Genomic DNA, 26,666 nt, shown 5'->3' with positions numbered 1-26,666 from the left:
TGTTTCATGACGTTATGCAAAAGAACTCGTGCAATGAAAAGGCATCGATTCTCATTCAGAGCTTCTACGGATCCAGTATGCCTGCAAGAGTGGGCGTGAAACATCAAGGGAGGTCCCTCATGTGTACATAAATTTCATTTGACTGTTCGCTGATTCTTACTTTTAATTAATTATTTTTCTTTTTTATATGCACCTATCTTTTCCTTTCACTGTTTACTCACATTCTGCGCGAAAATATCTGTCTTTGCGTCTCATTCACCGTTCATTGTATTTTTGTTCTTGAAGTAACCGCTATAATTGTCAGTGAATATTTCAATCATTGTACTCAAACATAACTGCGTGAAAAATAATGTTAATAAACTAGAACGGAAACCCCGAATCTCCTACATGTTTGTTCTCTACGCCAGCATGTGCCGTTCAGAAGAAGCTAACCGGCCCGCATGGTCTCCAGAGTTTTCTTTTCTTCGTTTTACAATTTATCAGCGCCATGTGTGGCCTACACAACGAGCTTTTACCGCAACTACAAAGCTTTAAAGGGACCGACAACTGATTTTTCTCGACCCAGTTTTTTACGGCGCGACAGGAAGCTTACCCTTCGTAGCGTTTGTAGCTGCAGTGGTTTATCCTAAAAGCACGTAGTTATTTTATAAGCAGTATTTTTCGATTTGAAAGGCTCCAAACACGCATGAAGGCTTGCTCCAGCAACGCTGAGAATTGATAGCGATGCCACTAGCCCCTGTGAAACCTGTCGTTGTTCTGCTTCCGCAGGAGTTACTGTAACTATGCTTAACCACCTTTATTTTGAGCTTTCCAACCATTTTTGAAAATAGCAAGCTGTTACAATGAGATGGTGTGGCTTCATACACCTTCTCGGTATTTTTACAGCGTTGTGTGCGCCTGCGCCTAAGGTTGCCTGCGCCTATGTCAAGGCTGCCTACGCCAAGCGAAGGCAGCGCCACTTTGTTGCATGCAACTAACGCAGGCCTATATGTACATTTTTATGGAGTAATATCTTTCAATATAAAGAAATGAACAATATTTCAGTACTAACAGAAAAGCCATCGAACGCGTACACCAATCAACGGTCACGTGACCGGCTTCATCGGACCATTTATGATTTTGCCGCCAGAGGCGCCAAAGGTCATTTTTCGTGACTTTCAAGAAGAAATAAAAATATAAATCCACCTCTCACGAGATAAACAAGGTTGGTTTGAGTCAGTGCGACGGACAATCTTTTCATCAGTGCAGTCATCTCATTTCATGTTCTGGGCAGTTGTCGGTCCCTTTAAACGAGAAACTCCTCAGGGCGCACCAGTGCTGGGCGCGCCAGCGAGCGCCGCGCCCTCTGCACGCTTCATCGCAAGCTATTCCCGCCTGGCAGGCTCGCTGCCTCGCTCACGACACTAGGCAAACCTTTCTAGCCACGATAGTTCTGCGTTCGTGTGTGTGTCGTCGTGCCGAGTTTTGTTCATACGGTCGACTTTTACCGCGCTGCCTCGCATTGTGTGTTGTATGTTGTGGTTACTGACGTTAAGCGCAAGTTCGTCACGCAGTGTTATACGCGGTAGCTGGTAAATAGTCACCAGATGCCGGCCGTGCGACTCCAGTCTGCGACTGCTTTGTTCAGTGTGACCGACGGAGGCGATTCATAGTTTTGAAAAACACGTTCTTCAAATGTTTCCGCACGTCAGTAGGGTGCCTTGATGCGCGTTTTGTCCGCTCACATCGAGGCACAGTACACGGCAGTGAGTAGCAGCGCTGCAATCCTTTCTCGACGACGCGTTCTGTGGCCTTGGAAAATGCCTTGACGCTCGGGGACGGCCGGTAGCTCGGCGATTCCTCGCTTGGCGCACCATTGAAAACCGGCGGTCATCCAGCAGTGTACGCTGCCAGCGTATTTTTATTGCCAGAGGTAAGTGAACGTTACGCTTCGTACATTGTGAGTTGTTCTTATTGTAGTACGCGTTGTCGCCGAAGAAAATCGCATAACGTGTTGGTAGTGTAATGCGGTTGTAGTTGTGCGGATTGTGCTCGCGCATGACATTTGTCAAGGAACGTAGTCGGTAGTGTTATAAAGTTTTGGTAATTAGCTCGGTTGCACGCACTGCTGTACGCTAATATTTGCTGAAAGGAGACAACATTTTTGTCAGGCTCACCAATTATCATCCGCCACCGTGTGAATCGTGAATCGGTGCAGTGGGAGAAATAAAGTGTATTTAGGGATGTTTTCTTTAGGCGTGCATTTTATTTGTCATTAAGTAACATGACCCTCAAAAGCGTCTAGGTTAGCATTCTTGGACATTGCTTATCATCTTTCAAGCAATAGGTAACAGATTTGCTAAAAATGCAATTTCTGCAGCATGACACTGTATTTTGTTCAGTTGGTTTGCCCCATTTTTATCCTTTATGCACGTTGACCTAATTTGACAAGCCGTACTTTCAGCTGAATTTTCAATTGCTTTTAGCAATATATGTGCGTCCGTGTATTGAAGTCCCACCTCCCATCGCATAATAATAGCTTGTGAAGAACAACGCTTGTCTTGAATTAGCCATTTATCAGAGCTCTTCCTCCCTCCTCAAAGGGCAAGGTGCTGCTGGCACACCTATTTCGGCTTTTCTTAACCCTTTTTTTTAATGCTGAAGTTTTTTGCAACGTACTGCAGGTAGCAAACAGCAGTGCCACGACAAACAGTGGAGTGCTGACCATGCAGTCCAGAAGGTGGCTGAGGCAAGTATGCTATAGGAGGTGCTTATTCAGGCAGAAGAAATAAGCTTCTGTAGCCAACGTAAAGGTAATGTACAAAGTTCCATTTAATGAAGAAGAATCTTGTTTTGAGCTATTGTCGAAGGGAAACAATGAGCGCTAGATAAATGAGATGGAAATGCAGAGTAACAATGTTATGTATGCCAGCAACCAACTTAAGTTTATTCATGCAAAAGGGTTATTTCCAACTGGTTCATTTGGGGGAAGAGCCCACAGTTTCCACGAATGGGCATACCTGGTAGCCGTTGCACAACCTGTTACTGTGTTCTCGCACTCATTATTATGTGCCACTTACTCTTGTGACGTTCCACCAAGGTGAAATTACTTCACATAAACAGCAGCGAGAAGGCTCTTGCTAGCCAGTTCGATTAAGACAGCGTTACCGTAGCTTTTAGTTCCAGTAAACCAGCTAAGCTGTATAGAAGAGCGTATACTCCATGTGTTTGTCACCATGGACAGTGCATTTTGCCTGGGAACATGGCTTAGTTTTGCAAAGGAAAATGTTGCCTTTCTGTAAAACGTGGTACTGGGAAATGGCATTGTGCCAAAAATATTAATGTTTATGACTTCTTGCAGCATGCATTGTTGTACAGGGATGTTAGCGTTTTCATAAATGCAATGCATGGCGCCTGAAGAATATAGCGGCCCACTTTAAAATTTATAACTTCATGATTTCAGTATCTGGGACAGACTTTACTGTATACGGTTTGTTTCTGGAAAGCTTCAACCTATCTTGCAATTCTTCAAGGCCAATACTGAATTTGCTGTGTACATTTGGCTGCACATTCTCATCACTTATGCTAAACAACAGGCTTGAGTGATGTGTGGAATTCTTGTCAATCAATTTTATTGATTACCTCGGACGATCTATTCTGCTTCCCACAGTTGCCTTGTGTGCATGTGCTATGCATGCTAGAAATAAAAACAGTGCATGCAGCTGGCAGCATCAACGAGTACAATGCCCATAGGCTAATATGAGGTGCGAAATGTTGCCACTGCTAGAATTTACATTATGTGTGCATGGTACAGCTGATTGTGTAATTTAGCACTTTCCAGCTACTTACGCAGTTGGAGCAGATGTCGATCATGTTTACTGAGTAATGGCACGGCCACCAAGTTCGTGCATTCTGCATACCAGGAAACCTGACACGAAGCAACGTATTGCTGTGATGGCAGCTAAGTGAGAACGATTGAGTTTGTCTTCTCTGTCCATTTGTCAATACCATTACACAGGCTTGTTAAATGCATATAAGCGGCTTTAGCAATGCACTTGCAGCTACAGAGCCAGTAAAGACAGCCAATTTTATCATCAGAGTTCACTCTGCAAATCCCACTTTCCATAAAGGGCATTGTTTTTGATAGTTTAAAGTCAAAACTTGCTCAATTAAACACTTCGTGGTGTCTGACATTACAGGAATTATGATAATTGTTATATCTCATGTGAAATTATGCCATTGTTTTTTTTTTTCATATTCTTACTTTGCATACACACTTTACGACTGCACCCTCCCCAACCGAATCTTTACTAGTGCTACATTCTGTTATGGGTGAAAACAATTATTGAACTAAAAACCAGGCCAATGAAAGCAGTATGATGCCCTGTAATGTAGGAGGATGCTGCTATTGGGTGATTCCACGTAAGATCGAACAAACGATGGCTGGTCGACCTCTCAAATTTATTTCAAAATTTTATATATTATTGCCTCATGAGTGCAAAGAAGAGATCCGCAATTTGTTTTGCCGCCAAAAATTTTTTAGAACCACAGGAAATCAATAATGACGAAGAGGTGGAGTGGAGCGCTCATCCGCTCTGCTGTTTTGGCCAACTTTCGTTATGAATTGCACAAAATATATTAAAGTTAGGTAGCTGAAATTTATTTACCTAAATATATGCATGTTTTTGCTTCTGCTCAGGTATTTTTAGTTTTTATGTGTAGTGCAGATGTTTTTATAAAAAACCTCAAAAATGGCCCAATCGGCAAAATTTTCTTTACTTTGAAGGTCTTTATCTCAAAAAAGCCTTGTAGCAGAGCAACAAAAATTCTGCATTACGTTCTTCGCATACTTATCTACCAAAGTGCCAAATCTTGTGTTTATATAACTTTTCAGTAAAGAGATATCATCGGGCTAAGTTCAAGAAAACACCGAAGAATGGAAATTTCTGACGACAATTAAAAAAAAACACATTTTTTAAATTTCTTAAACTTTGTCCACTTACTCTCCTCAACATCAGCTTTCACAATCATTAAAAACATGTTGCATAATATCGTTGCACTAATAGTTACGGCCCCTCCAATGAGACCCTTAGGCAAGGATGGGCAATTCCGACTTCTTGCCCAGCAAGTGTATAAAATGCAGGCAGGATTGAATTTCTTTTTATTAAAAGGTCAGCAGGTACCTAAAAAGGTGTCGCCGGCACTGAAGACGTTAATTTTGAAATTATTTGGTCACTGCAGCGGCCACGAGCGCGGAGCTACCGAGTAGGCGCGCGCGCACCCGAGATGCTCGTTGTAAGAGACGGCGCAGTGAGAGCTCGTTCTCGCGTCCTCAGACCGATTGAGTTCGAAACAGCAACACCTCTCGGGTGACTTGAACGCACGTGCACTGGAGCTTCGCTATTCTATCCGCCCTCTGTTCGCATCTCAGCTAGGCGCTGATAACACGGTGGAGATGGAAGCAAGATGAAAACTCTATAAGGGAGCTATGAGCGCTCGCTTCACGCACGCTGCTGCCACAGAAACTGCGCTGCGCCAGTTGCGATCAGTGGAAAGCATGAACGTGGCGCTCCAGTGGCAAAGCAAAATATGGATTGTCAAAGGAAAGAAAAGCAAAACTATCGGTAACCGGATGCGCTTGTCTATATTAGATGTCGGCAGCAGACGGCGTGAACTGGCCGCGCGTTCGGTGCGCTGTTCACACTTCATTCGGAGCGGATAGTTCTTGTGCTTTGCTCTTACTCTACTCCTCCTGTGCGTCTCGTGACGAGAAAGTATAGCTCTGAGTGAGTCTATTGTGGAGACTACCTTTCGAAGCACAAGAAGCTTAAAGGAGTACTCACACGAATTTTAAAAAATTTCGGATTGTTGCTCTAAATAAAAATACTGGTGTCGAGAAACGTAAAACGACTATTGTGGTGCCTGGGAATGCATCCTATATATTTTAATTAGCGCCACCTTAAAAAGACACTTTCGGTTTCGATATCGAGGGGGGGGGGGGCTTCTCAGTGTCGTTTCATAGCAGTGTGACGTCACGGAGATACAGAAATTAGCGACGTACTAGCGGGAAATCCGTCATCTGCTCGTGGTGCAATAGACAACGATGAGTGAATTGTCGTCCAGTGACCCTGACAGTGATTTCTACGATTTAGACTGCATGCAGGACGCAGAACTCGCGAACTCGGAGGAACTGTCTTGATTTGTCGGGATAATGTCCTTGCAGTGTGGCTGGCTTGCAAATGCTCAGCGACGAAAACTTCAAAGTCAAATTAAAATATTTTATACGTGTTCTCCGACTCCAGTGTGTGGACAGCGTGGACACTGCATACCAACGAAGCAAAAAATGTCCCTTTTGCGATGTCTCAAAATCGTGTCAGTACTCCTTTAATTATTGCAAAGAAACCAAAATTTCGCAGAGTTACCGACCTAGACATAAATGCTTTGAAGGAACGTTTAACGCCCGAAAGATCAGTGACTGTCAGTGAGACGGACTACTTGTGCTGCGCGTGCTTTTGCTACCACTGCAATGAAAGATCTTCACGGAACGCACAGTTTAACGATGACATTCTTATGCCCCCTGAAAAAGAAATCGACGTAATTAACCAGATCACTGCGACTACCGGTGCACGTGCGTTCAAGTCACCCGAGAGGTGTTGCTGTTTCGAACTCAATCGGTCTGAGGACGCGAAAACGAGCTCTCACTGCGCCGTCTCTTACAACGAGCATCTCGGGTGCGCGCGCGCCTGATCGGTAGCCCCGCGCTCGTGGCCGCTGCAGTGACCAAATATTTTCAAAATTAACGTCTTCAGTGCCGGCGACACCTTTTTAGGTACCTGCTGGCCTTTTAATAAAAAGAAATTCAATCCTGCCTGCATTTTATACACTTGCTGGGCAAGAAGTCGGAATTGCCCATCCTTGCCTAAGGGTCTCATTGGAGGGGCCGTAACTATTAGTGCAACGACATTATGCAACATGTTTTTAATGATTGTGAAAGCTGATGTGGAGGAGAATAAGTGGACAAAGTTTAAGAAATTTAAAAAATGGGGGTTTTTTTTAATTGTCGTCAGAAGTTTCCATTGTTCGGTGTTTTCTTGAACTTAGCCCGATGATATCTCTTTACTGAAAAGTTATATAAATACAAGATTTGGCAGTTTGATAGATAAGCATGCGAAGAACGTAATGCAGAATTTTTGTCGCTCTGCTACAAGGCTTTTTTGAGATAAAGACCTTCAAAGTAAAGAAAATTTTGCCGATAGGGCCATTTTTGAGGTTTTTTATAAAAACATCTACACTACACATAAAAACTAAAAATACCTGAGCAGAAGCAAAAACATGCATATATTTAGGTAAATAAATTTCAGCTACCTAACTTTAATATATTTTGTGCAATTCATAACGAAAGTTGGCCAAAACAGCAGAGCGGATGAGCGCTCCACTCCACCTCTTCGTCATTATTGATTTCCTGTGGTTCGAAAAAAATTTTGGCGGCAAAACAAATTGCGGATCTCTTCTTTCCACTCATCAGGCAATAATATATAAAATTTTGAAATAAATTTGAGAGGTCGACCAGCCATCGTTTGTTCGATCTTACGTGGAATCACCCTATTGCAGTGTTTAGTCTAGAGCTGAATTTAATGAGAAAGGGCAGCAATGTAGGTCATCTGTGGATATTTGCAGACCATAATTGTGTTGTGGTCATTTTGTTATCGCAGGAAGCATCTTCAAAAAGCAGTGCTACAAGGATGTGAGCAGCAGTTTCCCTTCAACGAACGGGTCAAGTTCATGTAAGCCACATGCCTGCTGCTTCTGGCCTACACAAACATGCAGCCACCATAGTAAAGTTCTTGCAAAGGTGTGAGACATCCCTATGCTGCATGGATTGAGCATGTTAATTGCCTGTTTTTTATAGCTTATAGTAATATGTCTACAAGTGTACTTCCTTCCAGTGTATGTTTACATTCTCTTAAAGGGCCAGTCAGCAGGCTCCTACTTCTTTTTTTTAGACCTCCCAAACAAGCTCGCTAATTCGTACAGAGGGCCGCAGGAATCACATCGTGCGAATGTCAGACACTCCACTTCTAAAAACAATAACCGCACCTCCTCTTCAGCGCTTGACCAGTCCTCTTTGATAGCGAAGTGGTGTAATGTTGCCTATGAGCAACATTAAGTAAGGCTGACTATTGAATAGTCCTCTGCAATACGAAACGGCATTTTGGCTTTGTGATGATGCAGTATCTGTTGTTGTCACAAGTGTTGCGAATTGGTTTATCTCGCCAGTGCTTTGACTGTGCTTCCTCACCGCACCGCTTTGGCACAGTGGCACACCGAGGAAGCCCCTCTTCAGGATGGTCAGGTTGAGCGAGAAACTGAAACCAGCTGGAATGTTTGTTCTATCCCCTGTGGCTTCATTATTACACCACTTAATAAAAAATTCATGTGACAACATGTTCATGTTGTACAAGCGTGCAGTTGTCGCAAATTTTAGACTCCGGGGTTGTTTAGGGGCCCTTTAGCCTTAAATTATGAATGGTAAATTCACACGTCACGTGGTTTTCTTGCTTTATTTTTTGCAATGCTCATTTTTAAAATAGCATGTCAGCTTCTGTGAGTGGTAATTTATACATTTATCATACAAAACATCCTGCTATATTCAACAAGTGTTGTTATAGATTTTTCATGGCACCAGAGCCACCTGCTTTTTGCCCTGTGGCAGCTACATGACAGTTCATTGCTATGCTGCTTTGTTTAACTGATATCTTTTCAATCAATGCGTTTCACAGTCCAGGGTGTTTGTTGTATTTGCATCTTGATGTGTTTAATATCATACAAGTGATGGATATTTTTCTGTGTTCTAGTGTTTACTTTGCAGCTATTTAACTGTGGTTTTCAGGGGCATATCTAGACAGGAACATCAATTCTGCTAAGCTTTGGTTCGAAGAGAGACGCTGAACAGGAGTTCCTTAGGTACATGCCCTGAGCACCAGCCCTTTGGATTACAGAAATATCTAAACTGCATAATGTCTGCAGCTCCTTGCTTAATTGCATGTCTTTCTTCAACCTACACCTCTTTCCATAATCCTTAACATTAACCTACATTACCAAGCGAACATCCCCCGCTGCAATACAGTGGTTATAATGGTCAGCTGCTGATCTGAACTGTGCGGGTTCGATCCTTGATGGAGTGGTTGCACTTTCGGTGGAGGTGTAAATCCTAGAGGTTCCTGTGCTTTTAATTTGATGTTTACATTACAGAACCCCCATTGTTATTATTACATCAGCAAGTGGACAGAGTGGTAATCCTAGATTATATGCATATTTAGTATAACAGACAGCTGAGCTGGTTGGTAGGTATTCATGTTAAAAAGGCAGGGCATGCAAGCATGGACACAAGAGAGAAACCAAGACACCACTAACGCCAACTGGAAAGGTGGTCAGTGGCACAAAATGAAGTAGACACAGAAACTTATCTGTGCATGCCCAGGCAAGAGGCGATACCTATCAATCTGGCACGCGCGATAGTCTTCGTGAGAGATAACTGCTCAAGCATTTGATTTCTTCTTTATGCTAGTTAATCGACGGTTGGCTCTCTTGTGCACTGCCATTATCGATATGCCAGGCCTCGACTATTGGACGCATTTGTTCATTCATGTGCTTGTACAAAACTGCATTCATCGAATTTTGGCGTGCATTTACGCCCTCGACAATGTAAAGGTAGATTAGGTGATGAGCCTCCAGTTAGTGATCTCAGCGTTTTAGGCATCTTGACTCTCTTGTGTCCATGTTTGCATGCCCCATCTTTTTAACATGTATTCATATAGTGCGTAAGAGAAATAGGTTATTAAGTGAGTTATTTGGAAAGTAAGTTTAGGGCGAACACCAAAATAGCAGTGTAAATTAAACTTAAGCGATGAATGCATCGGGCTGGATTAGGAAACGATATAATGGCGAAATATAGCCGCTTGCTCTTTGCTTATACTTGTCTCAGTTTCTTGTCTCGTATGCTTTGACAATGACCAGGTGTCATGTTGGATGCTACTAATTGGTTATGAGCTATACATAGACAAAGCAGTGGCTGTTTGGATGCTTTCTAAACAGCTACCTCATGGGGAGAAAAAAGTAAATTTGGGTTATGTGAGGCATGCTAAAAAAAGTCTACTTGTTTCTGATGTTTTTGTTTTCCTGGCAGACATTCTACACGAACTTGCCCAAAGGCAGAAGGAAGGCACGCACAGATGGGCACACAGAAATCATGGGGCTGCCGTAGAAGCTGTGAATGAGCATTAACCTGTGAGTATGTGTCTTAAACAATTTGCTGAAGCCTTTTATTTTGGCTGAACATTCTTATCGATGCTTCCCTGATTTGTAGTGCAATATTGTTACACCCTGTTGCTTTCACAACAGAGCTCTTTAGTCTGGTACAAGGCCCAAAAAGTTCGACCTAGATGACCAAATTGCGGCAGCCAGTTGTTTCCACAATTAATGCATTAGTGTAAAAAAACGCAATAGACGGAGCACAAGAAAAAGGAAGACACAAACAGTGCTGTGCTCGTGTGCTCAGTCTTCTGCACTGCTTTGTTTACGCTCTGTCATACCAACACACAAGCATCCATTTTAGCTTATGTAGTAGTCCAGCTCATACACTTGGTAACGTTCTCCAACGGCAGGATTACCGGATATCTGGCTTGTGAAGTCAATCTAAAGTGCATGCCTGTTCGTGTAGACTTGTGTGCATCCACCAATGAGATGGAAATGCAGCTGTGTTTTAATATTTTAGCCATTATAGCTCGTGAATAGAATTTGGAGCTGTGACAGCAACAGGTTTTAGAGGGGGCGAGTTACTAAATTATTGTGTATTTCTCAATGTTTGCATGTTATAAAAACATAGCTGGTTAAAATTAGTCCAGATTTTACGCTATTTCTTAACATATGACCTTCCGTACTGTTCGAAGGCATTGAAGCATATGAAATGCTTTGTGCCTTTGTGTGTGTGCCGAAGGTTAGGAGTCATTATACTAGAGATAGATCAAAATAGGTCAGTGGTTAAAGTAAATTTTTCGCAATCAACTTCTTGTGGGCAGTTATTCAGAGCAGGGTTTTGAAGTAATTTAGCAATACAAGCAGATTAGTGCTTCATTATAGTGTCTGACAGTGCACACTGTTTTATTTTAGTACCTATTTGGGTCATTTCACGGCAGTGTGCCAGGTTGTTTTTTGACCATTTCCAATATTTTGTAAAACTGTTGCTGTTATGTTTCAGTGTGGGAAGTAGTCATTCAAGCGTTATTTTCGGGGAAAGAATTGCATGATGCAGCAAAGACCTTTCAAACTTCGCACGCAGAAATGAAGCTGTGTCAGGCAAATTAATTGACACATGATTATTGCGTCGAGCTATTACTACAAAGCGTTTGTTTCTTTAACATAGTCACCAATATTTCATGACTATGATAGTCGAATTTATTTTCATTTCAATTTATGCTATTTGCAGTCGTGAGGAAACATTGCAAAATGCATCATTTTTATGTATATTGTAAAAAAGACTGAATGTTTCATGTGAAATATATTCACAGTATGAGTTCAGTGCATATACCAAGGGTTGAAAATGCTGGCAAAAAGAAGCAAAAATGTCTTCAAAATTGACACTTGGAAGAAGTAGTGTTTGAACCCATATTGCGGGCTCTCTTTCACTGTGTAGCAATCCCAGCAAAAATGTTGCTTACACATCATAGTGTGCTTTCCTCGTGCGATAATTTAGACAAAGTTTTTAAGGTGTAATATTATCTTCAAGCGAAAAATAATTTTTTCAAATGAAAAATAACAAGGCTGTGGGAAGTTTCTTGGAGCTTTGCCTTCACTGCACAGCACATCATTGTTCTTGCATGGTATTTCAGACAGAAGTATTGCTTAAATCTGCAACATTTAGACTTGCACTATATGAGCACAGGGGCACCCGCGTGAATCCTGTGCCAATGTGCTGTGCAGCGAAGGTCAAGGAACGAGACTGTGCAGGCTAGGGATTATTCACAAGGGGAGTAAATTCGGCCTTGTTGGTAAGACATTAGGAAAAATTTTGCAGCGCAAAATAACACAAGAACGAGAAGGGAGGACACAAGACCTGCGCTAACTTTCAACAGAACCTTCTGTTGAAAGTTAGCGCACGTCTTGTGTCCTCCCTTCTCGTCCTTGTGTTATTTCGCGCTGCAAAATTTTTCCTAGGGATTATTCACTTCAGTAAATTTTTCCTTGCTTACAACCAAGCAGTATATATTTTTTTAGATGGAATATAAATTGCCAGCAAAGTATACCACACACTAATGTCTTGGCGACATTTCTGTTTCGAATGCTACATATCAAAAGCTAAGCTGCAATATGGGTCAAAAGCTATTTTTTCCGACTCTGTTACAGTTTGGGTGCAACGTTTCTGTTTATTTTGTTTTCATAGTAGTTTTATGACAAAGTGGATATCTATTTACTTATTTATTTATTACTTGACAATACTGCTGACACCAGTAAGCAGTATTGCAAAGTGGGCTACAGTGATAAGTTACACATAAAATGATCTTGCTAAGCAAAAACAGGAGCATAACATATACAAAACACAAGATAAACCAAGAACATCTATACAACCGTCTTAAGGAAAATGATAAGGGAACAGCACAAAATACAAAGGCAATGAACTTTAGAAATCAACCTTCGGTATTCCATACGAAAGAATTGGTCTTTCTCCTGATAAATGTTAACATTAGAACTTCAGCATTTTGCAGTGTTTCCTTATGGCTGAAAAAATGTAACTTGAAATGCAAATTAGTAAACTATTTTAGCCATGAAACACTGCCACCTTCAGATTAAAGAAAGAAATATTCTGCATTAAAATGGGAACAAACAGCACTGGACATGGGACGAAGAAAGAACAATAGACGAGGGTGCTGTCGCCCTCGTCTAGCTTTTTTTTCCGTCCCGTGCCCAGCGCTGTTTGTTCCCATCGTAATCATGTACTAACCAGCACAGTTATGTGCTCTCCTGAAATATTTTGCTCTAATTGCTCAAAGCAATAACTTTGTATAAGTTATCTTGCATGACGCAGTTTCACATCTGTAGATGGGTGGATGCTATGTGTGTTCCCTTTAAAGCGAAGCATTGACATGCAAGTGGCCAAGCACAATTTTTGAATTGGCTTAATGCCTTTCCTACCTGAATTAAATTTCTTTCCTTAAAAGAACTTATTATAGGTAGCTTATTTTTCGGCATTGTACATAAAGACCCTGCAGTTTTGTTTTTGGCTGTTCTCGCTGCTTTTCCACTACCAATCCTACATCTGTCTTTTACTGATTTCCCTTGTGGATGTGTTCATCTTTATCAAGCTTTCTCTAAGCCTAGGGTTTCATGAGAGCTAGTTCCCAACACGCACATGGGTGGACATTTTTACATTTATTTAAAAGGTGGTCCGTCATCTTCATATCTCTCTCACAACCAGTGCATGTGACGCCTACTTACTGGATCTCACTTTATGACTGCATATTCTAAGGCAAGATTACCTCGCTTCAGACATTGCACTAGCTTATCATATGCTTCCCTCCTTACTTCGTCCTTATTCTTGCGATAGTTACTCAGAGCTTTTCATTTTTAGTATTTGCTATCCATTAAATCATCTCCACCTCTCTTGACATTGCACCTAACGCTTATCGTGCATAAAGTTTAACGCATGCTCTCAGCATCACGAAATTTCGTCCTGGAAATTATCATTGACTACAGGTATGATCTTTTTAGCAGCATGATATTTTCCAACAGCAAAGGAGTTCGTTAAAAAAACCACCTTGTATACTTAAAATGGGGATGACTAATTCCATACCTCGTTTATTAAAGTTAACCTCTTTCAATTTCCTTACGCTTGTTCTTTGTGTTGTGCTTGCCTCATGGTTTGCAGTCTTTATGGATCTGGTATATTTAAAGAGTTGAATAGCCGGTCACCTGCTTATGACACTGCAGCTTAAGTATTGCACCCACTATCATTGCCATAGTAGCATTTGGTACAGTAGAGGTTTGTAATGAATGTAAGAGATGTACAGCTCATGAAATAATTGTTGAACAACGAATGTTGTTGGAGCTAGTGATTCAACAAGAGGACTGGTCTTTAGAGGGGCAACGAATTGCATCAAAGTTGCTGCAACAACTTAGACGCATCAATTTGTTGAAACATTGGCTCCAGCAACACGCTTTGTTCAATGGTTTGACATTCATTCAAGCTGCCATCTTCAGCTCAACTTTTGTCGCGTTAAGATGCACAGGATATACAACTGTCATGTGTTCTGATAGAATTCAAGAGCTATTGACAGCAAGCTTGTTTCTCAATTTAATTCTCATCCTTTACGTTTACGCTTTAATCTTTGTCATCTTCAGCCTTATATGTGCACTGCAGCAGTAGCCCTTCGCAGTGGTCTACAATTTGCCTCGTCTTGTGCGAGCCGATTCCATTTTATACATGCGCAATTCTTCATTTCTTCACCCACATAACTCTCGGCCTTCTCGGCAGCATTAAGTACAAAAATTGTAACTGTTAAGACTTTTGCTTCAACATCATGACAGTAATTGAATAGAATTGGTAATGCACGTACATAAATACTCTTGCAGTTAGAACGTAGTGTGTTTAACCCTGAATTCTTGTGTACTATAGCAATAAGTCTTCGTGAAATCATGGTGCTTGTCCTTCATATGATCAGAACGAGTCCAGAAATATCTGCAAAATATCGTTTCTGCTTTTTTGATTTCTGAAACAGTGATGCTAAGGGAGGCCATGTGCACTATGCACCATGGCAATGTTTAAATGGGTATAAATTCTGAACACTGCTGTTGCTCTAGGTGTTTTCTTTTACTTCCTTTTCAGACGTACAGAAAGGAGCGAAGTGGAGCTGTCCATGGGCCGTGCACACAGTTTCATAAGCAGGCTTGCAACACTTTTGACAAATATGTTCCTGAATACACCTGCCGAAGTGGCATTTAAAGAAGCATGTAGTAGTGTACTTCACTGTTTATTTGGCATGAAGCAGCAGGTATGCTTCCGTCATCAGCAAGTTCACACAGTACAGTGCATCTACACATGGCATGCTACCCCCACATCTACCAGCCCGGGATGTGTAGCTTGATTGTAAAATGTTTACTTTGACTTAACACAACAATTATTAACAAAATGACATGAAAGTTTTGCCACCTATGCAGGCGACATTCTCAGTATACGCTGGCAAATATAAGCGGAGTTTGACCAGTCCATTAGTCGCACATTTCCTTGTAAACATCTCGTAGAGGGCCACTGTTGTTGTTGCAAGCCAATGCGCCGTGATGAATGAACCATGATTCCAAGATTTTTTTTTTTCCTCCGACCTTTGTGCACAAGGTAGCATCGTCGAATTGATTAGGTCAAAGTTATGCCTTGTCATTCAGCAGCGTTCAACAAGCTCCGTCTTAGAGCACGTTGCATGGGTGGTTTTCGCAAATCCTCTTTGTGTTCTTTAACCTTCGATCGCCTTCTTCAACCCATTTCGTCTATGCAAGTTGTGTCGCAATCTCCACATTGTACTTCGTAGATGATCCCACTCTAATCTTCGGCGGTGTTTGTGTATACCTTGTCCTTAGGACATGTGTTCACAAAGCCCAAAGACCGCACACCTGCGGATGATTAGAGCAGGGTACTCTACAGAGTACGTTGTGGGGTTCACGACACCACTTACATCAGCGAGTCGGGCAGGAAAATGCCAAAGACGTTCAAAGAACACAAAGTGGGAATGTTGCTAAAGCCACCCATGGAGCGCATTTTAAGACAACTTGTTGAATACTGCTAGACGACAGGTTATAGCTTCGACCTTAACAATGCGACGATGCTGGCTCAGGAACGAAGGTGGAGGAAAACTTGGAATTATGGTTCATGCGTCAGGATGCATCTGCTTGAAACAACAACCACAGACCCATACCGAACGTGTACGTGGACGTATGTGGCTAGTGCACTGGTCGACCTCCGCTCACTTGTTGCCAGCGTATACCGAGACTGCCACCTGCATAGGTGGCAAAGCTTCTATGGGATTTTATGGTGCAGTTGTGGTACAAAACCATTATTTTGCATTAAGGCAAATGTGCCGTATTATATTGGACAGTACGGGCAGACCATTCTTTAGTATCTTAACGTAGGAGGTACGTAAGAAGACCTTCTTTGAAGGAAATTGTTGTATTCTGGGTCACGGAACAGTGTTCTCATTCAAACGACGTGACGGAGCGCTTTGTGCTAGCTGTGCTAACGAAGGCACTTCGTAAGAAGGCTCCTTTTTAGAGAAATCGTTTAATTAGGAACACGTAAAAGTGCTCGGCAGCGCTATACCTTCAGCTTTGTCCGTGTTTAGGGGCCAGATTTTTTGCAGTGCAGGTTGTGCCGTACTTGCACAAGTTGAGCCACAACCTCAAGAAGGTGGCCGCCAGGTTCGCAATCCCTGTTGTGTTTTCCGCTCCGAATAAACTGGCGCACTTGTGCCGACGAATCTCTCGTGCTAAGGAGCAAGGGTGCCAAAAGAGGCACGTAAAACCTGTCAGGCGTTGTGCCGAAGGGGTTGTATATGAAATTCCCCTGAGCTGTGGCAAGACCTACATCGGTCAAACGGGTCGGTGTATCAACGACCGCCTCAGGGAGCATGCCAACAGCATAGGTAAGAGTGATGGTGCGCACCTTCCCGCGCATGTCAGGTCATGCTCGTGTGTGCCACGTTTTGCGCAAGCTGGGATTATCGGCAAAAGCAGAGATCAAACAGCAAGGGAATTACTAGAGGCGTATCATATTAGAAGTAAAGGGTCCGCTTGTGTCAGTGACACATCCATTGTTCTCTTTCAGTCTGAGTTGTCCTTCTTTAATGAACTGCTCACGTGATGTCATGTTTGGGGTAACTCTTCCACTCCACTGCGCATCTGTGGAAGTTTATCTGTTTTTCAGCCTGCGCTGGCAATAAACAGTTGGTAGTATTTGGCGCTCTTCTGTCTCTTTCCTCCGGCCCTTTTTCATGTTCCTAGCTACGCGCCACTTACGATATGTTCAGCAAACTAAGGCACCAACTCGCCCAAAAACAAGTTCTTCTAGAGTATATCTCTGATTACCCTTTTCGCATGGTTCGTCATGGCGTGACTTTTAACGACCACGGCTGCGTGGAATAAAGTGTTAAAAAAGCGCATTTACAGGAAGAAGGTAAAAACTGGTAAGCGCAAATAAACAACTCGCCCAGTTACAAGTTTTACTGAATTACAGGAAGAAAGCGTTGACAGACCGATATCGTATGTAATCTTTACGTTTTGAATTGTATAATTTCTGCAACTGCCTCCCATCTGTAGTTTAGGTTTGTAGGCTCGTCAAGCTGCCTTTAAGCAGCTTTTACCTACAAACCGTCCATCTGTATTTGTAAGATGAGAAATAAATTGAAATTGAAACTGAAATTGAACTTGAAACGGAGGCACGTTGAAAGGAACAACCAAAAGCTTACGCACCTGTTTTTTTTTTCGCCCTGTAGGTTAGTTGCCCTTCCAAATTGCCTCGTCCTAGATTTAGGTCAGATGGTCTCAGTACTATTGCGTTTCCGTGCCCTGATGCCGTTATATTGCCTTTTTGCTCCTCCCTACTTTTCTTTTTGGGGATGTTGAAAGCATCCTTGGCCTTACAACACTGCAGAATTTCTGCAAACTATGAATGACTTGAATGAACGCACAAAGCGAATGAAATCAGCAGACGCAAAAAAATAATAGCGCACACAGTATCCGAATAAATGTAAGAACAACAGTCCGTTTTAGAAGCGATAGGCAAAATAAAGGACAAATTAGTCAAACTTAAAAATTGTACTTTTGTTTTCGAACGATGGTGCGAGAAATTAGAGAACAGCGTGCTGCAGAAAAGCATCTAGAAAAAGACACTCGTAGCCTTAACTCACGTCTTGGTGATGCAGAACATCGGTTAAGAAGAAACAATTCGATTTCTTATAGAATTCCGGACATCGCACATGAAACTTCTCCCGAATCAGAAAAAGAACAAAGATAATAAATATCCTGACTAACACCCTAAATCTGCATATCACAAGTTTTGACGTATGCCGAACACACAGAATTGGGCGCTTTGATTCAACGAAAACTCGACCACTCATAACGGAATTGCAAACCTATAACTTCAAGGAGCTCATTTCTTCAGAGCGAGGTTCCCTAAAAAACACCGACACAGAATGAGTGATATTTTGGCCAAGCAATGCGTAACACAAGGAAAAGAATAATAGAATATGGCGGAACGATAACCACGTCTTTCAGACTCTGTTATCAAAAACTTACCTTCGATGTCAAATGCTACGCATGTGGTGAAGCGAAGGGCAACATTTATGAGCATTGCAGAAAAGAGATCACGATTGAACATGCAAGTGGAACAACTCCTCACTCTGGTCGCACACTACGGATAAATTAGGGCCATCACACGGGACTTGCCATGAACTACTACGGCATGTTCAAAGATCACGTGCCGCGTGACGCCCTGTGGCAAAAAGAGTGTTCCACACAAGCCGCCTTGGCTACGGGCGGCGCTGGCTAACGCTCCCATGGATTAGAAGTACAGCGATAGCCAACGAAGCCGACGGGGAGGCGCCTTCCATCGCGGCTCAATTGGCAGAGCATCGGCCGAGTAATTCAAAGGCTCTGAGTTTCGACCCATCCGACGGAAATGGTGATGCTTCATCCACTTTAAGTTATTACAACTTATGTCATAATTACTACGCTACAATTAAAGAACGTCGATTAATGTCTCGTACGCTCTCCTTGGCCTAATTGTCTGTTGGATTCATTTGCGGGCGTTCAGTTCACTCTACTACCATTCGTAGTTATGAAAGACGAATTATCTGTCATTAATATTTACAGTAGCGCTGCCATTATTGTACTACCAGAAACGTGACTGACAGCAAAATAACAATCCATGAATTCTTCGACTGCGGACACGAGTATATGTTGTTTACCGAAGTGATCGAACATGTAGAATTCGTGGTGGCGTCCTCCTAGGTATTAAGAGTCTATTAATTATGCTGTTGTGCCCATCCATACAAATTTAAAGCTAATTTGGTGCTCTAACAGTTAATCTAAAAATATACTAGGCGTTTGCTACAGGTCCCCATCAACTGAGTCATCCTTTATCGAGAAGTTATAATATAGTCTAAATATGATTACCATGCTTTCACCCGGCGCTGCAATTTTACTCTAAGGTGACCTCCATTTTACTAGCATTGTTTGGTCACTCCCCATCCCGTGTTTTAATTCTTCGACGGGCGAGACCAATTGGCTCATTTACATATACCATAACATCGGCTTATCCCAGACAGTCGAAGTTCTAAAACGTGTAACACAAAACACATTGTCTCTCCTGGATTTCATTGTGACCTCATCTGCCGATAACGTTTGTGCGCTGACACACATGCCTAGGCTGAGGGATCACTACAGTTTACTTTTCACGCGCACAACACAAAAAAAACACAGGCACAGCGGAAAAAGTTTCGAGGTTCTAAAAAACGATAACTATGAAGTCGTCACCTATGAACTCTGCATGTTACTGCACACTTTTCGACCAATTTATACCAATTTCGCAAGGACTACCAGGTGTACAGGTCTATTTGAATGATCTAATCACTGCAGAAAAGTGGAATGATGATACCGCTTTACGCCGAGTGCTAGGGACATTCCGTGAGTTCGGAGTGCGGCTGAATCTGGAGCAGTCCAGATTTCATGAAAATGACGTTGTTTTTTTTGTTACAATATCCGCGGTAAAGGTGCTCATGCCAAAACGAAAACCTGGAAACTATTCTCGACGGCGACTCACCTGGAGGAGTGTCCAAGTTAAGGTCATTTTTGGGTTTTGTCCCCTATTACCGAAAGTTTTACTTAAAGCAGCCACGATGCTTGCACCTTTGTATGAATTTCCGCTCTCCAAGACGGAGTGGAATAGGGGGCTGCCCATCAGCAGGTGTTCTGGGAGGTCAAACTGTGAAAAGAAAAGCAGAGTTCCTTGCCCATTACAATGGGGACAAACCTTTGTTACTATATGACCCTTCAGCAATCGGCATTGGAGCCATTCTAACTCAAAGCACAGCTGAAAGGACGCCCATACACTCAAAGACGCAGAGGGTAAACATTCCCAGCTTAAAAAGGTTGGATGGGCAATTCACGCGTCTGAATAATGAAAGGCCATAGGCGAACCTTTTCAATGCAGATGACTCCCGCCATGGCCGCCTCCCGGATACAACGGTGGCCCTCCAGATGAGCGCCTACTCTTACATCGTCAAGTTCAACAATGGCAAGGCGAAAGTTCCTCCTCACGCTCTCAGCCGCCTCCCGTTGGGAGCCCAGACCACGGTCCGGTGACGACGACGGCGCTGCTGATTATGCGTACGTGCTTTTCACCGCCGACCTGGAGGGTAGAGTGCTGCCAGCCAAACAATTGGTCTGCTATACGGCTGAAGATTGTGGTGCAGAAGTGGGTGCATAAAGACTTGCCCCGGCAGTTAGCTACGAAAAAAACGCCAGGCCTGCGCTGAAACCGCAGCACAGTGACAGCGAAAGCTGGAAGAGCGGCGTTTCTAGAGCCCGTTAAGCTCTCTTGGGGCTACAATACAAGTACACTAGAAAGGTACCCACTACGCCACAAATCAAAATTTTTGTCAAGTTGGGAAGCACCCACTAAGCCATTATTCGTCATTCTATGGAGAAGCGAGGCACCAGCTACACGTCTGTAAGGCATTGTGTGCACTTTGTTGACGCGACGACTGATGACGAGGAAGAATGATGGCTCAGCCCTTTGTAATGGGTTGGAATCTTTAAACGGCCCACCAGTTATGTAATTTGCATTGGGTGACGCCCGGTTGCTATTTCCCTCTCTCGTCGTGCTGTTACGTTGACGTGGAAGAGAGACGGGGGGGGGGGGGCGAAGAACTTTATTGAGACGCCGAGGTAATGGATCATGCGCTTATGGCCTTCCTTGGCAACCAATACAAGTGCACTTGCGAGGAACCCACTACGCTATAAATCATTGTAATTTCACTGAGACCCCGAGGAAGTGGATCATGCGCTTATGGGCTTCCTTGGCAACCAATACAAGAGCACTTGCGAGGAACCCACTACGCTACAAAACATTGTAATTTTTGAAAAGAAGGGCAGCAGGCACTGTGCCATTTTTCGTCATTCTACGGAGAGCGTTGGTACCTGCTAAACGCATGTAAGGCATGCGCACTTTGTTGATGATGTGCCTGATGACGATGAAGAATTATGGCAGAGCCCTTTGTAATGGGTTCGAAGCATTCAACAACCTACTCGTTGCGCAATTCGCATTGTGTGACGCCGTGTTACAGGATTCGCGTTGTGCGACGCTTGGTGCTTATTTTACTCTTCTACCACGCTATATTGCATATGCTAATGTGGTTCCTTCCCGACATGAAGCATATATAGGACCTTTTCGCAAAGCAGTTTCAAGCACCGGCATGGCTCAGAGGTTGAATACTGGGCTCCCACGCAGAGGGCCCAGGATCGAACCACGTTCCATCCTGGAATTTCTTTCTTATTTCGTGTTTTTTTTTTCTTATTTCGAGCGATACTGGTTACGGACACCGGCGGCGGCGGCGGCGGACAACTACGGCGCCAAAAATGGCCGGTGAAATGATCTCATAACAGCTTTCGCTGTAAAACTAACTCTGAAACACGGTCGTAGAATAGGAGAGGTGGCCAAACGAATGCTGCGAGCGCGTCGCCGAACTGCTAGAATTGCTCGCGGCCGCCGCTAGGTTCGCGACGGGTCTGTAGGCCGAAAGACGCGCATCGCAAGCTTTCACTCTGCTGTAAAGGCCGGTTACCAGGGGCGTAGCCAAGGGGGGGGTTGGGGGGGGGTTGAAACCCCCCCCGAAATTTTTCAATTTTGCTTGAGTATATAGGCACGCACACATACAAACGCACGCACGAACATACATAAAGTATGGTTGAACCCCCCCCCCCCCCGAAAAAAATTTCTGGCTACGCCCCTGCCGGTTACTATAGCTATTTTCCTGGCTTCGAAATGCTGTTTGTGTATTTTATGACGTGTAGTGGGTATTTGGCAGCTTCGCCCGCAAAAGTAAGTGTACCAGCCTTCATGGAGCTTAAAATTTTTCTAATCGTAGCGGGTAATCTGGATAAGACTGACACAGAGTGCGGATTGCAGAGGACGCGCATGTATTTTTTTTCTTCGGAAGCGTGTGAATTCCTATCGGCGAGTGTACTGAGCAAAAAATATTTGGTATTCACGTTATTGTATGCAGAGCTGTGCCAATTGACGTCGTTAATTTATGATCTCGCTGCTACGAAATATAACTGTTACGCGAGGCCACCTATTGCTTAATGTATGTGTGTCTGTGTGTGTGCGCGCGCGTGGGTGCGCATCCGCATTGCAATGAGGAAGAAACACATGTAATCGATCATGAACATATCAAAAAGCTCTTTGTTTCAAACGCGATTCACTTGACAATGACGCGTAAAATTTTCGGAACCAATCTGTATCCAGCAAAATAAAGAAATGAAACAATAAACAAACAAGGAGTGAACGACGTGTGTGAAGTCACACGTACTGCAAGCGTAAATCCGCGCGAAAAGCCCGTTCTAAGCGATGGAAACTCTTCAGTGTTATTAAAGACCTCTCTGGTGGGCAGCACTACACCGCGAAGCTCTTTCTCAAACGTCAAAGACGCAAAAATGCAGTTTAAATGTTCGCGACGCATGCCGCGGCTGCGTACTTTCATAAGCGCCGGAGCGGAGAAAGCCCAAATTACGCCTGCTGCCACATCGCGGAGAAGTAGCAGCAACTCGAACACTTTCGTTACACGCGCGGCGCATTGGCGATGCGGCGTGTTTGATCACGTCTGCTATTCTACCACCGTGCTCTGGATGCTTATTTGTTCTAATAATAGGTCAGTTATTTGGTCAATCTACTAAGTTAAGCGTTTATAAAACGAGAGAGGAAAGAGGAAGGGAGTAAAACATAGTGTTGCCCCGCCAGTAAAAAAATCCTGGCGCCACCCCTGCTTGCCATGTCTTTTATATTTCTTTGTCCATTCATTCATTGAAGTCTACGTCCATCTGGAGGGCTAAATGCACCTCACGGGTAAGATTCGTGTACATGCCAATTATTGTTAATCGCTAGTCTGCTAAGAAACCTCTAAAGATATTTTCTCATAAATATTCCTGTTAGACGAAAGCATCATGGCGCCTAATTAGGTGGAGACCATGGCGTAACTAGATAGGCCGGCGCCCATGGCGAGTGTATTTCCGCGCCCTTCACGATGGTAATGATAGTGATTATTAATATATTAACGCGATAGCGTTAGAGAGCTCGTTTCGCAGAATTCCGCCGTCGCCGTCGGTGACGGCGTCGTTTCTAAGCGAAAAATCGTTCGTGACCGAGAAATCGAGAAAGATGCAAATAAAATAAACAATAAAAATGTCCGGTCCCATTCAGTATCGAACACGGGACGTTTGCGTGGCAAGCAGGTGTCCTACCACGAAGCCACGATGTTACTTGCCACTGCTTCGGAAAAAAACACTACATAAATGCCATATAGTGAAATGAGTCTCCTTAACGCATTTTGTTCGGCAGGTGCTACGAAGAAAATGAGCCCATTCGGCGATTTGTAGGAGCATTGGCCAGGCGATCAAACTACGTTTTTTTGCGCGACGCCATAGTTCGAAAAAAGTCGGGGTAGTGCACCCATCGCCGCTAAAAATGCAAACAAACTTGCAAACAGCTCCAAAAATGGACAACTACGTCCATTTAGCGGAAACTATATCAAGCAAGGAGCAAACATTAGATAATGCGCTGCCATCTGCAGGCCTTGTGAGAAACATGTCCCGACTCTAGGACAGTGAAGTGCTTTATATCGAAAACTTGTACCATTACTACAGATATACATCGCGCGTGCGCGTGTGTGTGTCTGTGTGCGTGTGCGTGTGTGTGTAACACACCTTTATAAGTATCCACTCAGTGGTTGATGTGAGCACTAGGGGCGAGATTTCGCTATCGCGTTCAACTCTTAAAGGCGAAGCTTAAGGGTCCCCCTGTTTAATATAATAATAATAATAATAATAATAATAATAATAATAATAATAATAATAATAATAATAATAATAATAATAATAATAATAATAATAATTATTATTATTATTATTATTATTATTATTATTATTATTATTATTATTATTATTATTAAACATTCATAATAAAATATCAGGGATAAAAAACGTTACAAAATTGCACATATACAACTATGCGCAGGCAGAAAAACAAATATCAACAGTGTACAAGGCTATGTAAGTACAGTGCAAAGTTCGGAGCAGAACAACGACTGGGAGCTGTGAAAAACATCGAGCTCCATAAAGTAAGCATTGTAAAGACGTTGTATCCTGCCAATGGTCGAATGTTCACAGAGGCAGGCGGTTACATGAAAAGGTCTATTCTCTCTGGTCAGCTTACGTGGAATTCGGAAATTAAGACAGTTGAGCAGTACAGGGCAGGATATGATACCATGCACAAGCTTGTAAAGAAATAACAGATCAGCGCGATTTCGTCGGCAGCAAAGTGATGGCAATGATAATAATCCAGCAGCGTTAGAACGAGATCCAGAGTCATTTCTAGCGAAACGATGGTTGTAAATGCTTAGGAATTTTTTCTGGACTCGCTCAATGGCGTTGCTGCTGGAATTAGGAATGCCATTCCAGATCACAGATGCATACTCTAGTTGAGGAAGACATAGCGCGGTGTACAATTTTCGGAAGGGCACAGGAGAACGGAATTCTCTAGACATTCTGCAAACACAGCCTAGGGTGCGAAGACCCGCAAAGCAACACGCTTAGCGTGAGCAGAAAAGTGTAAGGTGCCATCAAAAAGAACACCTAGATCATTGATCTCACATACCTTACACAACGACACAGAATTGACAGAATATAAAAATGGCACACTAGATGTTTTTCGAGTGAAACTCATTACCTTGGTTTTTGAAATATTTAGGGAGAGGTTATTGCTCTTGCACCATTCAGAAAAAGAACACAAATCAGATTGCAGCAAGCGACAATCGATAACTGAATGAATTTCCTTAAATATCTTTATGTCATCGGCATACAAAAGGAAAGAAGAATTCCGAATGACAGAAGAAACATCATTAACATAAATTAAAAAGAGGAGTGGGCCCAGTACCGACCCTTCAGAAACCCCACTAGTAGCTTTATACAAAGAGGACGTTTGGCCATTAACGGCAACGTAACATAATCTATCAAGAAGATAGCTATGGAGGAGATTCACAATTGAAGAATCAACATCAAAGTGTGCAAGTTTATCCACAAGCAGCGAATGGCTGACAACATCAAAAGCTTTGCTAAGGTCACAGTAAATAGCGTCAACCTGTCCTCTCTGCGAAATAGGCGTGGAGACTTGCATCATGAAACTGGCAAGATTAGTGACAGTTGAGCGGCCAGCGAGAAACCCATGCTGATTCACAATCAATGAATTTTTTACATCAAAAGACAATATTTTGTGAAGAGCAAGCTCAAACATTTTGGATGCGGCACAAAGAAGGGAAATAGGGCGGTAGTTCGAGACGTCACTTTTACAGCCAGACTTAAACACTGGGAAAACACGAGCAGTTTTCCACATGCTAGGAAATGTTGAAGCATGCAGACACTTATTAAATATGGTAGTCAATACTGGGACAAGTATACTGCCATAGGCTTTTAGTATGGCAGAGGGGATGCCATCTGGGCCAGCTGAAAAGGATGGTTTCAAGCGCTTAATGCATTCTGAAATGGAATCTTCATCTAGCGACACAGCATCAGCTGCGCCAACTGCCTTAACCTGTCGACCGTTACTAGCTACAGAGGCTGGAGACTTATAGACAGATGAAAAATGCATGGCAAAACATTCGAAGACCTTACGGTTGTTCCTGGGCACATTAAATAAACGTTTGATTGATTATTGATTATTGATTGATTATTATCATTTATGTGCAAGAAAAAGCCATCTGGCTGTTCTGCGCAAGCGAATGAGGAGTTTCTTGATTGATTGTTCACTACAGTGGTCTAAATCCGTCTTGCACATCCGCGCATATGTACGACACACCAGAAGTCCACAAGGTTAGAAAAAATGTGAAAGAAGAAATGGACCTTGCCGCTGTCCTGTTGTCGTCTCGCTTTGCACGAAAAGTTCGTAAATTACATACAACCACACAAAAGAGATCGACGAAGTAGGCATATAAACGGTTATTATCGTTTTTTGCTACATCACCATGAAATGTATTGTTTAAAATAATGACTGCGTACATCAAATCTGCATACTATGCCTGCAATTTATTTTACCATTGTTAACGATGCGTTCAAAAATTCGTTCCGGCAAACCCGGTTGTCGCATATATTGGCGCCAGTGCTCATTTTGATTGTGAAGAATGGTTGGCAAGAAAAACGCGTTCTTTATACTTGACATGAGGCACGCGCATTACGAAAGGAGCTGTCGTTCTCCTGTCACACATTTCCGCCGTCGGCTGCAGTATGGACCAGGGGTCTCAAACACGCGGCCCGCGGACCTCTCGCTAGCGAACAGCGGCCCGCACTTGGCTGTCTTCATCGTTTGCTTTTTTATTATTATT

At 42.9% G+C, this 26,666-nt stretch overlaps 1 long non-coding RNA gene across 1 annotated transcript; it reads left to right on the top strand.

Annotated features, from left to right (window-relative positions):
• The first annotated feature begins 1,388 nt into the window (after window positions 1–1,388).
• Window positions 1,389–16,382, top strand: LOC125758483 (uncharacterized). Its single transcript, XR_007416119.1, has 5 exons — window positions 1,389–1,912; window positions 2,664–2,792; window positions 7,692–7,831; window positions 10,166–10,266; window positions 14,858–16,382. It is a non-coding gene; the product is annotated as an uncharacterized LOC125758483 (long non-coding RNA).
• The last annotated feature ends 10,284 nt before the right edge of the window (window positions 16,383–26,666 follow it).

Source organism: Rhipicephalus sanguineus, chromosome 5 (genome assembly GCF_013339695.2).
Source record: "Rhipicephalus sanguineus isolate Rsan-2018 chromosome 5, BIME_Rsan_1.4, whole genome shotgun sequence".
Taxonomy (NCBI): domain Eukaryota; kingdom Metazoa; phylum Arthropoda; class Arachnida; order Ixodida; family Ixodidae; genus Rhipicephalus; species Rhipicephalus sanguineus.
The sequence above is the reverse complement of the archived record's forward strand: the minus strand, read 5'-3'. Positions and strand labels throughout refer to the sequence as shown.